Raw genomic sequence first — 11,922 nt, forward strand, 5'->3', positions numbered from 1 at the left:
CTATGGATAGACTGCTCAATCCAAACGCGTTCTGCTATGGCAGTCGAGTTTCATGCGCTACTTCAGAACGACACATAGGAATTGGTTCCCTATGATTCCTCTATGAACTGGTTGGGTCTAAGTGGGTCTTTAAAATCAAATGGCACCCAGATGGGTCGATTGAACGTTACAAGGCCCACCTTGTTGTGCAAGGTTTTACTCAAGTTTCGGGAATTGATTTCACTGAGACCTTCAGCCCCGTGGTCAAACCGGCAACTGTGCGTATTGTTTTGTCACTCGCAATTTCCTGTGGATGGGATATCCATCAGTTAGACATCCATAATGCCTTCCTTAATGGTTTTATTACTGAGATGATTTATAAGTGCCAACCGAAAGGGTTTGAGGATAGTAATTATCTGGATCATGTCTGCAAGCTTCATAAAGCCCTTCTATGGTCTTAAACAGGCTCCCCGGACTTGGTTTTCTCGATTAAGTAATAAACTACATGATCTTGGTTTCCGTAGTTCTCAATGTGATCCTTCCTTATTTATCTACAATTAGGATCAGATTGTTGTCTATATTCTTGTTTACATTGATGATATCATTGTTACTGGCTCTTCTTCTCTACATGTTTCTCAACTTATTAGTAGTTTGTCTCAGACATTTGCTCTCAAGGATTTGGGGTCGTTGCACTATTTTCTTGGCGTTGAGTCTCACTATGATACCTCAGGGCTGTTTTTTTCTCAGTGCAAGTACGTATTAGATCTCTTGTTGAAAACTAATCTTGTTGCAGCCAAACTGGTTTCTAGTCCGTTGGCTACCTCTTCTCGTCTATCTCTGTTTGATGGCGAGTTACTCCTTGATCCCACTCAGTATGGGAGCATAGTGGGTGCACTCCAGTATGTCACTCTTACTCGGTCGGATGTTGCTTTTGTAGTTAATAAAGTTTGTCAATTTTTGAATGCCCCTACTACTGAGCATTATAATGTAGTTAAACGTATCCTATGGTATTTGAAGGGTTCCATTAGCATTTATTTTTCTTGGCTCACACATCGGAGACATTGATTGCTTAATCCGATGCTGACTGGGCTAGTTTCCCTAATGACAGACGATCTATTAGTGGCTATGGTAGCTTTCTTGGTTCTCATTTGATCTCGTGGAGTGCAAAGAAACAACTGACTGTTGCTCACTCTAGTACTGAAGCTGAACTCCGAGCTCTAGCGAATGCCACTACCAAACTCTTGTGGCTAAATTCTCTTCTTTTTCATTTGGGGATCAAACTTAAGTCTCCACCGGTTCTCTACTGTGATAATATTGAGGCCACGTATCTTGCAGGTCATCCCAATTTCCATGCCCATACTAAACATATTGAGGTTGATTTTCATTTCCTTCGAGATCTTATCGTTAAGAAGTGTCTGATCGTGCGGTTCCTGCCCACATAGTATCAACTTGCTGATATTTTCACTAAGCCTCTTTCTTCTTAATGGTTTGAATGGCCAACCCTAGGTCGACCAGCCCTAGCTCTTCCACTCTTACCAAACAAAGCTCGAGCCTTCCTTCTAAAGAGAGCTCCAGCCCACTTACCAAAGAGAGCCCTAAATCTCCTACCAAAGAAGGCTCTAGTCCACTTAACATTCACCTCTAAGAATTTTAAAACTAAAGAGAAATTCAAATAGATGCATATCTTCCATTTTAGCTACTCAAGGCTTGAAAAACCACTTACTCAGTCATGGCCGGTCTCAGACACTCCACTCGACTCCATGCTTCCAAAAATGGGATAAAAGCGACTAAGAGGCTGCCTTGCCGAGTGGTGACCGTCTCTATTTATATGCGTTCTTTAGACATTCAGAAAGTCCTCCCATCAAGGACTTTGAAGTCTCTGAACACGTTACACTCTACTTCGATTCTTAATTAATTCATAGGAGTCTATTGATTTCTTGCAAAGTGGTCTTCACCGTTACCACTCCAACAATCAACGTGACCACTCCAACGATCTCCCACTTGGTCTATTGTTTGTTGTTTATTTATTTATTTATTTAAGATTGGAATTTTCTAAAGAACTGAGACAAGGATGTTAAGTACCTTGGTTTTGATGATTTCAGCAAATACTTGAGCATGAAGAGATCCTTGTCAATTCAATGCAAGAAAAAACTATTTTCATGTCAAAGTACTTACATAATCACCACCCCCAACTTACAAAGTTACCAAATTAGGCATAATAGAATGAGCTCACAACCCCAATAACGGCCAACAAACCATAATGGTACATGTCATCTAGATATTAGGATGACAAAGGCCAACTGGTAGTGATCAACTACCTAAATCAAATATGCACAGAGTAACAAATATCTGAAATACAATGAAATCACAAATTGACAAAACAAGCTCCCACTAATTAAATAAATTCATTTACATCACAGACTCCTATATCACTAATATGTCATTTGAATATGTTAATTGGAAGTCCTTTAGTTATAGGATCTGCTAAATTGCTTTCTAAGGCAACCTAAGATATAGTTATTGACCCATCATGCACCTTTTCATGAACAAAATGATACTGGACATTGATATGTTTAGCTCTTGAGTGATATCGTGCATCCTTCGGAAGTACAATTACAGCGGAATTATCACAGTAAAGTTGAAAGGTTCTGGATATAGAGTTAACAATGGGCAATCCTCTCAGAAAGCTTCTCAACCATATGGCATGCCTTGTGGCCTCACAATAAGTGATGTATTTTGCCTCCATGGTAGATAAAACCACACATACCTACTTTTGGCTCCTCCAAGAAATGGCTCCTCCAACCATCATAAAAACATGCCCAGATGTAGATTTTCTAAAATTTGGACATCCCTTGTAATCAAAGTCAGCACACCTAGTCACCTCTAGATTTTCAACTTGGCCATATACAAGCATATAGTGCTTATTTCGTTGAAAGTATCTCATTATCTTTTTAGCTATTTGCCAATGTTTCCATATTGGATTGCTTTGATTTCTCCCCAGCATTCCTACCACAAAACTCAAGTCAGGTCAGGTACAAATCATGGCATACATTAGGCTTCCAACTACAGATGCATAAGGGATGTTCTTCATTTTTTGCCACTCAAGATCATTCTTAGGACAATGATCAAGACTTAAAGCATCCCCTTTAACAAATGGAGACTCTACAGAAGAACAAGAGTCCATGCCAAATTTCTTTAGCATTCTCTTTTTGTAAGTTTCTTATGAATGGCCAACAAGTCTCAACTTCCTATTTCAGCATATTTTAATTCCCAAAACATAGGATGCCTCACCAAGTCTCATCATAATCTACTCCTCTTTAAGTGAATCCCTTAGCAACTAATTATGCCTTATATTTCTCAATGGTTCCATTAGAGCTTCTTTTGGTCTTAAAGACCCATTTACAACCAATGGTTTTACTCCCTTCAACAAGTCAACCAATTCCCATACTAAGTTATGTTCCATAGATTTAATTTCTTCTTTCATGGCTTCCAACCATTGCTCAAAATTCTAATGTTTTAAGGCTTCTAAATAATTTTTGGGATCATTATCCACATGATCAGGTTTAGCAAGACATACAATGTAATCATCTGGAGTTGTAGATCTTTTAATTCTCTGAGGTCTCTGTGAGGGTCTAACATCAACACTATTTGGAATAACATTTGGAGCAAGATTCGGTAAAACTTCATCAATCAAGTTTTCCATTTGAATTTTACCCCTTTCAAAACTGTCATTACAAGTTTAAAAAAACTTCACATCTCTAGATTCGATTATGGTAGAATTAGGGTTTGACGGATCACACAACCTTTTAATTCTCTAAGGTCTCTATGAGGGTCCAACATCAAAATTATTTAGAATAACATTTGGAGCGAGATTCAGTAAAACTTCATCAATCAAGTCTTCCATTTGAATTTAACCCCTTTCAAAACTGTCATTACTAGTTTAAAAAAACTTTACATCCCTATATTCGATGACGGTAGAGTTAGGGTTTGACGGATCATACAACCTATATCCCTTTGATCTTTATTGATACCCCATAAAGTAGCAACTAATGGATCTAGGTGAAATTTTAGGTAATCTTGGAGAAAAAATCTTAGCTTTAGCAGCACAATCCCATACAAGTAGGTGATTCAGACTTGGCTTCTTTCTAGTCCATATCTCAAATGGTGTTTTGGGCACCGATTTAGAAGGTACTCTATTCAAGATGTACACTACCATTTTAATAGCTTATCTCCATAAGGATGAAGGTAAGGTGGCATTGCTCATCATACTATGCACCATATTCATTAATGTCCAATTTCTTCTTTCAGCAATGCCATTTTGTTTAGACATATGGGCTATTGAGGTTTAATGAATAATCCCATGCTCTTGGAGAAAATCATCAAATATCTCAAATTCTCTTTCTTTATTAGACCACACAATTTTGATTCTCCTATCTAGTTGATTTTCCACTTCAGCCTTATACACCTTGAATGTGTTTGTTGTTAGACAATTATGCCCTTAGATCCAATCAGATTGATGTATCTTTTGAAATTTATTGTAAATGAATAAAGTACATAATTGATTCATGTCATTGTGGTGTGTTTTTGTATAATACCCTTAAACTGGACACTTATGAGACTCGTGTTAGTTTAGAATCTTCACAGCCGTTGGATAGATCTAGGGAGATTTATCCTGCCAAGGCTGACACTGATGTGCCGCCAAGTTGGTTGGGGTGGCTTGTCTCAGCTACCATGTTGAGGCCTGAGGTACATGTAGTGTGAGTTTTCTTGAAACCCTGAATCAGACAAATTCCAGTATTGCCCTGGACCTTGGAGACAGATGGGCAAAACTGGAATGTTACACCTGACCCCTAGACTCGATTATGATACTGCACTTGGTGTCGGATTGGGCTGTCTTTGATGTATCAATTAGTGAGATCCTTAGAGGGGATCAAAACCTGGGTATGTTGGGACAGTCCAAGAATTCATCTAAGTGTGTGATCATAGTGATAGGATAAGCCCATTTGTCGGACAAAGTGAATGATCGAGGAATGCACTCTCTTTGATGGAAACCTAAATTGATGGCAGTTGATTTCAAACGCTGAGATTTATTTTTGCAAAATATATTTATATAAAGATATATATATATATTATGGTTTCAAAATGTTTACAAAATGTTTTAATTCTCGGGATTCATGTAAGTAGAAAGTGCAGCACTGTTCCTTGCAGCACTGTTCCTTGCAGCCAAGGGAGAGGTCCTCTCTTGTCGAGTAGTGTTTGATCATTATGGGCTAAGAGGTTAAGTGTAAGACCGATGAGGGTAATACCTGATGGGTAATCTTGCATCTGCCCACAACCTTGGGTTTTCATAATTAGATTAAGAGAATGATCCAAAGAAGACTATAAATAGGGGGCAAATTCCTCAATTTTAACACACCAACCTGTAGAATTCTCTCCTATTCTTGCCATCCCTACCTAGTTCGATCTCCTCTTGTGGAATTAATCAAGAAAGGGTCTTGATATTGTTTCTTGGTTGAAGAAGCAATTTGAAATCGTGCTCACTAGCCCTTATTCGATTCTTGCTGAAAGAGCCATCCTACTGATCCTACTTCATCACACTGTGTCATCTTCAGTGGAAGCGGGTTTTGGTCTTCTCCTTGGGCCTGAACACCTTCATTGGGAGTTACTGCTACTTCGTATCAGGTATATCCCTTTCCTCCCTTTTGGTTTCAAATCTGGTATGGTTTGGATTCAAGAAACGAACATTGAAAATGCAGTTTTCTAAATTAGGAAATGCGATTCCTGGATGGGAGAAAAGAAATTTTGAAATTTTGCCCAACCTTCCTGTAGGATTCAACCATCCATATGATGGATCCCCATCCCTTCATTTGTAAGGCATTTGATTTTACCCAATCAGGTGTAAATAACCAAGTCTAGAAAAATCATCAATAAATGTGATATAGTATTTGTGTCCACTTCGAGTAGGAACTTTAAAGGGATCACAAATATCAATGTGAATGATTTGGAGGAGCTCAAAACACCTAGTACCCTTAGGAAATGGTTTTCTAATCATTTTACCCTTAAGGCAATATACACAATCACTAAGATCATCAAACTTTACCCCTAGCAGTATTCCCTCTCTTACTAGTCTATTAAGATGATCTTTCGATACGTGTCCTAACCTTCATTGCCAAAGCATAAATGAAGGTTCCATCTATTTCCTTTTAAGTGGAAAGCTATCAACATTCACAAGCAACAATGATTTTGCATATGATTGATCAAGATTTAACTTATAAAGCCCATCTAAACAAGTTGTAAAGCCAATATTATTCAAACCATAACTAATAGTAAGACTTCCTCCAGAAAAATAAAATGAATACCCACAAGTATCTAACTTTGAAACTGAAATTAAGTTTTTTTCTAACAAAAGGTACATAATAAGTGTCAAGAAAATCTAGTGTGAATCCAAATTCTAAGATAAGTCTATAAGTGCCAATTCCTAAAACTCTAACATGCTCTATTTTCCCCATGTAGATGTAGATGGTCTCCAAATCAACCTTCTTTACGTTCAAGAATCCCTGTAAGGTATTCAAAATGTGAACAATGCACCCAGAATCAATCCACCATGTATTTAAGAGTATATCCACAAAATTCAATTATGAACACACTAAGGCTAAGGGGTTACCTTGCTTGCTTTCCTTCTTCTTTAACTTCCAGCAATCAGACTTGTAGTGTCCTATTTTTTTTTTCAATAATTACAAGTAATTCCTTCTATCTTCTTATGCTCAGGCTTAGTGAAACAATGCTCCTTAGGGTTATACTTATGGTTTTCCTTTTTCCGTTCTTCTTAAAGTGTTTCTTCTTTGGTCCTAGATAGGGGTGATAAAGGTATTCGAAAATCCAATTTCGAAATCGAGATTCAACATAATCGAATCAAATTTGGATAACTTGAATATCTAATTGGTCGAATTCAGATATCCTATTCATACCGAATAGCTAATCGAATTCAAATTCGGATATGACCTGTTTTGATTTGATAAATATCTGAATTCGACCGATTATTTAATTCTTATATATAATATAAAAAATTTTAAATGTTTTATATAATTTAAATATAATAATTAAATTATATAAAAAATTATATATTTATATACTTTATATAAATAAAATAATTATTTTATATATTTATTAATTACCTAAAATTATTAATTACTCGAATTCGAATCAAATATTCGAATATTTAATCAGATCCGAATTCGGATATTGCCTGATCCGATTTGAATTCGATCCATTTACACCCCTAGTCCTAGAGTAGCAATATGTGCATATTCAATTATGCCTTTCTTCTGTCTCTCCTCCTCTAGAACACATTGGTTTATCAATTCATTCACACTCCATTTGTGAGCACTAGTGTTGTAATTAACAACAAAGGCTTTAAATGACTTGGGCAAAGCAAATAACACCACATAAACAAGGAAATCATCATCTAGGTTCATCTTTAGATTGCGCAGTTGATAAATAATCCTAGATACTTTATTGATAAATTCTCTAATACTCCCAGGTTGTTCAAATTTTGCAACAAAGAGTTGGGAAAGTAAACTCATGATCATGGCCTTTGTGAAGCCTACAAACTGACTCTTGATAGTATCAAGGGTTTCCCTAGCAGTATCAGATATGGGAAGGCTAGTATGTCCAAAAGCGTGTTTTTAACCACTTTGGAACACCGATTTCAATATTTATAAATTTTTTGATTATCAAAATTACTACAAAACACAGTTAGTGGTGAGAAAGAGGTCGTACCCATAGGGAAGCAAGGGAAAAATTGTTACGTACTTTAATCCGGACAAAATAACAAGATTTGAGATTGCAAAAACACAAAAATTAATTAACTGATGTGGAATCCATTAAAATAAAATTCTAAAAATTCTGAAAGTAAAAATTGCAAAAAAAAATAAATAACAGAAATAAAAAAACTAAATAAAAAATCTACAACTCGGTTAGAGGTAGCAGTCTCCGGATCTATCCTTTGACCCTTGAACTCTTCAAACTGGGCCTTCCGTCTTACCTGGCTGAATTTTAGATCTATAGAAAAGAAGACAAAAATTAAAGTTGATAAAAATAAATTGCAAAAATAAAATTAAAACTAGAAAATAAAAACACGCGTAAAAATTAAATCTAAAACTATGGGAAACCGGTTGGGATCCGGATCCAGAGGTGGCAGTAGTGGCTAGGCAAACTGTAAATAGGAACCCTTCCTCTTGCCTAGGCGTTCTCCTCTTCCTCTACCCTTGAACTTCTCAAGAACAACCTTCCGTCTTACTTGGGAGTAGAATTCAACCAAAAATAACATAAAAGATAATAAAGAAAACAAAAGGGATGGCTAATCAAATCCAGTGGCGGTAGTTGCAGATTGGTTGGACTGCTTGCAGGAACCCCTCCTGACAAGATCTGGGCATCCTTCCCTTCTACAACCCTTGAACTCCTCAAGAAACCTTAGCCTTGTGAACTGGATGAATTGACCAACCCCTTCTCTAGGGCCCTTGGGGTCCTTTCTATAGAGAAGGGTGGAAAATTGGGATTAGAGAAAAAGAGAGGGGCGATAGCTAGGTTTTTGCAAAAATATGGGCACCCTAGGGATGATAATGGAGGGTTAGGATTGTTTTATGGTGATCCTAAGGTTGAGAAGAGAAGGAGAGGGCACCCAATATTTTGTAAGGCCGGAGAAATGTGATTGGTTGGTGTTATGTGGCACCTTAAGGTGATTGGTTGAGGTTTAAGGAGTGAGGTGTAAGGCTAGGATGTTGTCTAGGGAGAGATGTAAAGGTATGAGGAGCTTCTAAGGCTTGGATGGTTGAGATTAGAGGTTAGGAGAGAAGTGGAAGGTGAAGTTTTAGCAGTTAGGGGCGGCTAGGGTTTGTTAGAGGTGAAAAGAATGAGTGGGGAGGTGCCCTAGGGTTTGCTAAGGAGAGGGGAGTATGTTAATATAGTAGGAGGGGCACCTTCTAGGTTTAGCAAATAAGAGGCACCCTTCTGTACTCAGTTTTTCACAAAAACACCACCTCTCTGAATTGAAATTCTCACCAGCTTCCCAAAATCTACAAAAAACTCTATAAACTTCCCAGATTTTATCAGAATTTGCACAGGGACCCTCAGAGATCACAACATTGAATTTAACCAAAAAAAGGGTACAAATTAGTTAGTCTAAGGTCTAAAATACCCCTAAAATGATGTCCTTAAGGCATCAAAATACTGAATTATCAAATGCTAACCTTCAATGGTTCAAAAGTCAACTTTGAATGATAAGAAGAGTCATTTTATTGTCTTGTTGCCAACTATTATATCTAGTGTGAGCTTGACTACTTGCATTTGTTGGAGGTTGTAAAGGTTCAGGTTGTCTGAGGTACATGTTATATTCACAAGCTCCTAAGACTGTGTCAATCTAACTTCTCCATCTCTTGCAGTTGGTTCCAGTCAAGAGTTCAACGGAGAATAGTTGAAATTGAGCAAATAGGTTTTGAGTGTTCAAGGCTTCCATGCAAATATAAATACCAAATTTACATATTGGGAGTGAAATGAACAAACTGCAAATGACAAAGTTATATATGACATCATCCTCTCTCCTTTGAGTTCAAGATGATTTCATAATAACCAAGTGAGTTTAATCACACTACAAAGCAAACCACACATGTACATACTGACCATTAATCGCTTAAACCTTTGGATTCAAGTAATTAATAATAAATATACACACATGAAGTTCCCTTGATCACTCCAATTAAACCACAATAAATAATGTTACCTTTAGGTTAATTATTCACAGGTTCAATGGAATGGTCAACTAATGGAAAAATCACAAAGTATCTAATACCAATTTGAGCCCCAAATGCTTTGGCTTTTGGTCCTCAAATTGATTTTAAATGTAGCCAAGAACAAATGAATAGTCAATCATTATATCGCACATTCCTTAGTTTCTGTATAAGCAGAGAACAAAATATGATTGATGGTAATAATGTTTATGCATAATCAATTTAAAAGTAAAATTAATGATATTCACCCTTATAAGTTTTCATGCAATTAAATTAAAAGAAAAACCCTTAATCATCAAATATAATACAAAAAGAGCTTATTTAAGGCTGAACTGGGCATTTTATTGCCAAACAGAAGTGCAAAAAAGCAACTTAATTTAGAATAAATGGTAAAAAATATATTAAATGGGTATTGATATACTAAATATCCCTTGAACCAGTCTAAAACATATCAAACCGGTCTCAATAACACTTGTGGTGAGTTCTGGACCGATTTGGTTTGAACAAATTGGATTAAACCAGTCCAAATGGATCAACCCAGATGGAAGCGGTTCAGCACGCATACCGTACCTAATATAGTACTGTGGCCGCAACGTCCTACCGTATACGACATAGGTTTCTTGCGCGGGTATTGTGCTGGACATAGTACCATGGCCATGACGGCCCACTGTATACGTCATGGTTTTGTTGTGCTAGTACCGTGCCGGACATGGTACTGTGGCCGCAACAACCCACCATATACAATATGGGTCTTGTTGAAAATGGGTCATAGTTGACCCTAAAATTTTGTCTTCTTCACCCGACTTGCCCAATTGGGTTTTGCCCAACCCGAGCTAAAACATCGATTTTAGACCATCTATCTTTGGTCATTTCTAGCGACTATTCAGCTTCCAATAGATCGGATATGGACAACAGTCAACAGGGGATCTGTTTTTGGCATATATTTCGTCGAAATCTGGCCAAATTGCCAGTTAACACAATTTTCATTTTTTAAGCATTTTAGACAGGATCTGACACCAATTTGTAGAAAATTTTGTTGGGAATCAGCTTAACATTCACCTCTGAGCATTTTAAAAACAAAAGAGAACTTCAAATAGACACATACCTTCCATTTTGGCCGGTCTCAGATGCTCTCCATTCGACTCCAGGCTTCCAAAGATGAGATAGAAGCAACTAAGAGGATGCTTTGCCAAGTGGTGACCTCTCTATTTATAGGCGTTCTTAAGACATTTAGAAAGTCCTCCCATCAAGGACTTTGAAGTCTCTGAACACATTACATTTTGCTTCGGTTCTTAACTAAATAATAGGAGTCTATTGATTTCCTACAATGTGGTCTTCAACGTTACCACTCCAACAATCAACATGACCACTCCAACATATCAATGTTTACATAGACAACGTTGGGATCAAGATGAATGAAGAGCTACTTGCTAGTCTCATCATGTGTGGGTTTGCAATGCATGGACTCTCCCATGAAGCAATTTTGAACAGATGAAGATGAGAAATATAGCTTTGAACAAAATCACATTTGTTGCCTTGCTAAATGAATGCAGCCATGGAAAGTTGGTTGGAGAGGGGAAATGGTATTTCAAGTCCATGACTGTGGGATTGAACCAGCAGAAATTGAGCATTACGGATGCATAGTGGATGTAGTCATATGGGGAGCATTACTTCTAGTTCTAACCTTAGGATTCATTGAGATAGAAATGGGAGATAAATAGCAAAGGCTATCAAGGATTTAGATCCTTACCATGTAGGTTGTCAGGTTTTGTATGCTAACATGTATTCCTCATCTAGGAGATGGAAAGAGAAAATTGAATCTGGCGGCATAGAAAAGAACCCTGGTTGCAGTTTTGTGTGGGCGCTTTTTGGGACCGATTTTCAAGAAAAATGGCCATGCTTCCAAGACCCATTTTTCACAGAAAAACGCTTCTGCCATGTAGGCAGTGAGCAACACTATGCTGTTTGGTAAGGTGATTTTCATCACCGTTTTTCATGTATGTGCTGACAGGTAAGCACCACAAAAGATACACATCAGTCAACCATTGGGGGAAACGGTCCACCGATGCATGAAACACCAATCCCGATTTTTTAATAATCAACTGAACCAAACATTGAAATACATGGGCGTTTGTTGAAACGCCTATGTGGATCCGAT

Source organism: Nelumbo nucifera, chromosome 3 (assembly GCF_055504915.1).
Source record: "Nelumbo nucifera cultivar China Antique chromosome 3, China Antique-T2T, whole genome shotgun sequence".
NCBI classification, from domain to species: Eukaryota; Viridiplantae; Streptophyta; class Magnoliopsida; order Proteales; family Nelumbonaceae; genus Nelumbo; species Nelumbo nucifera.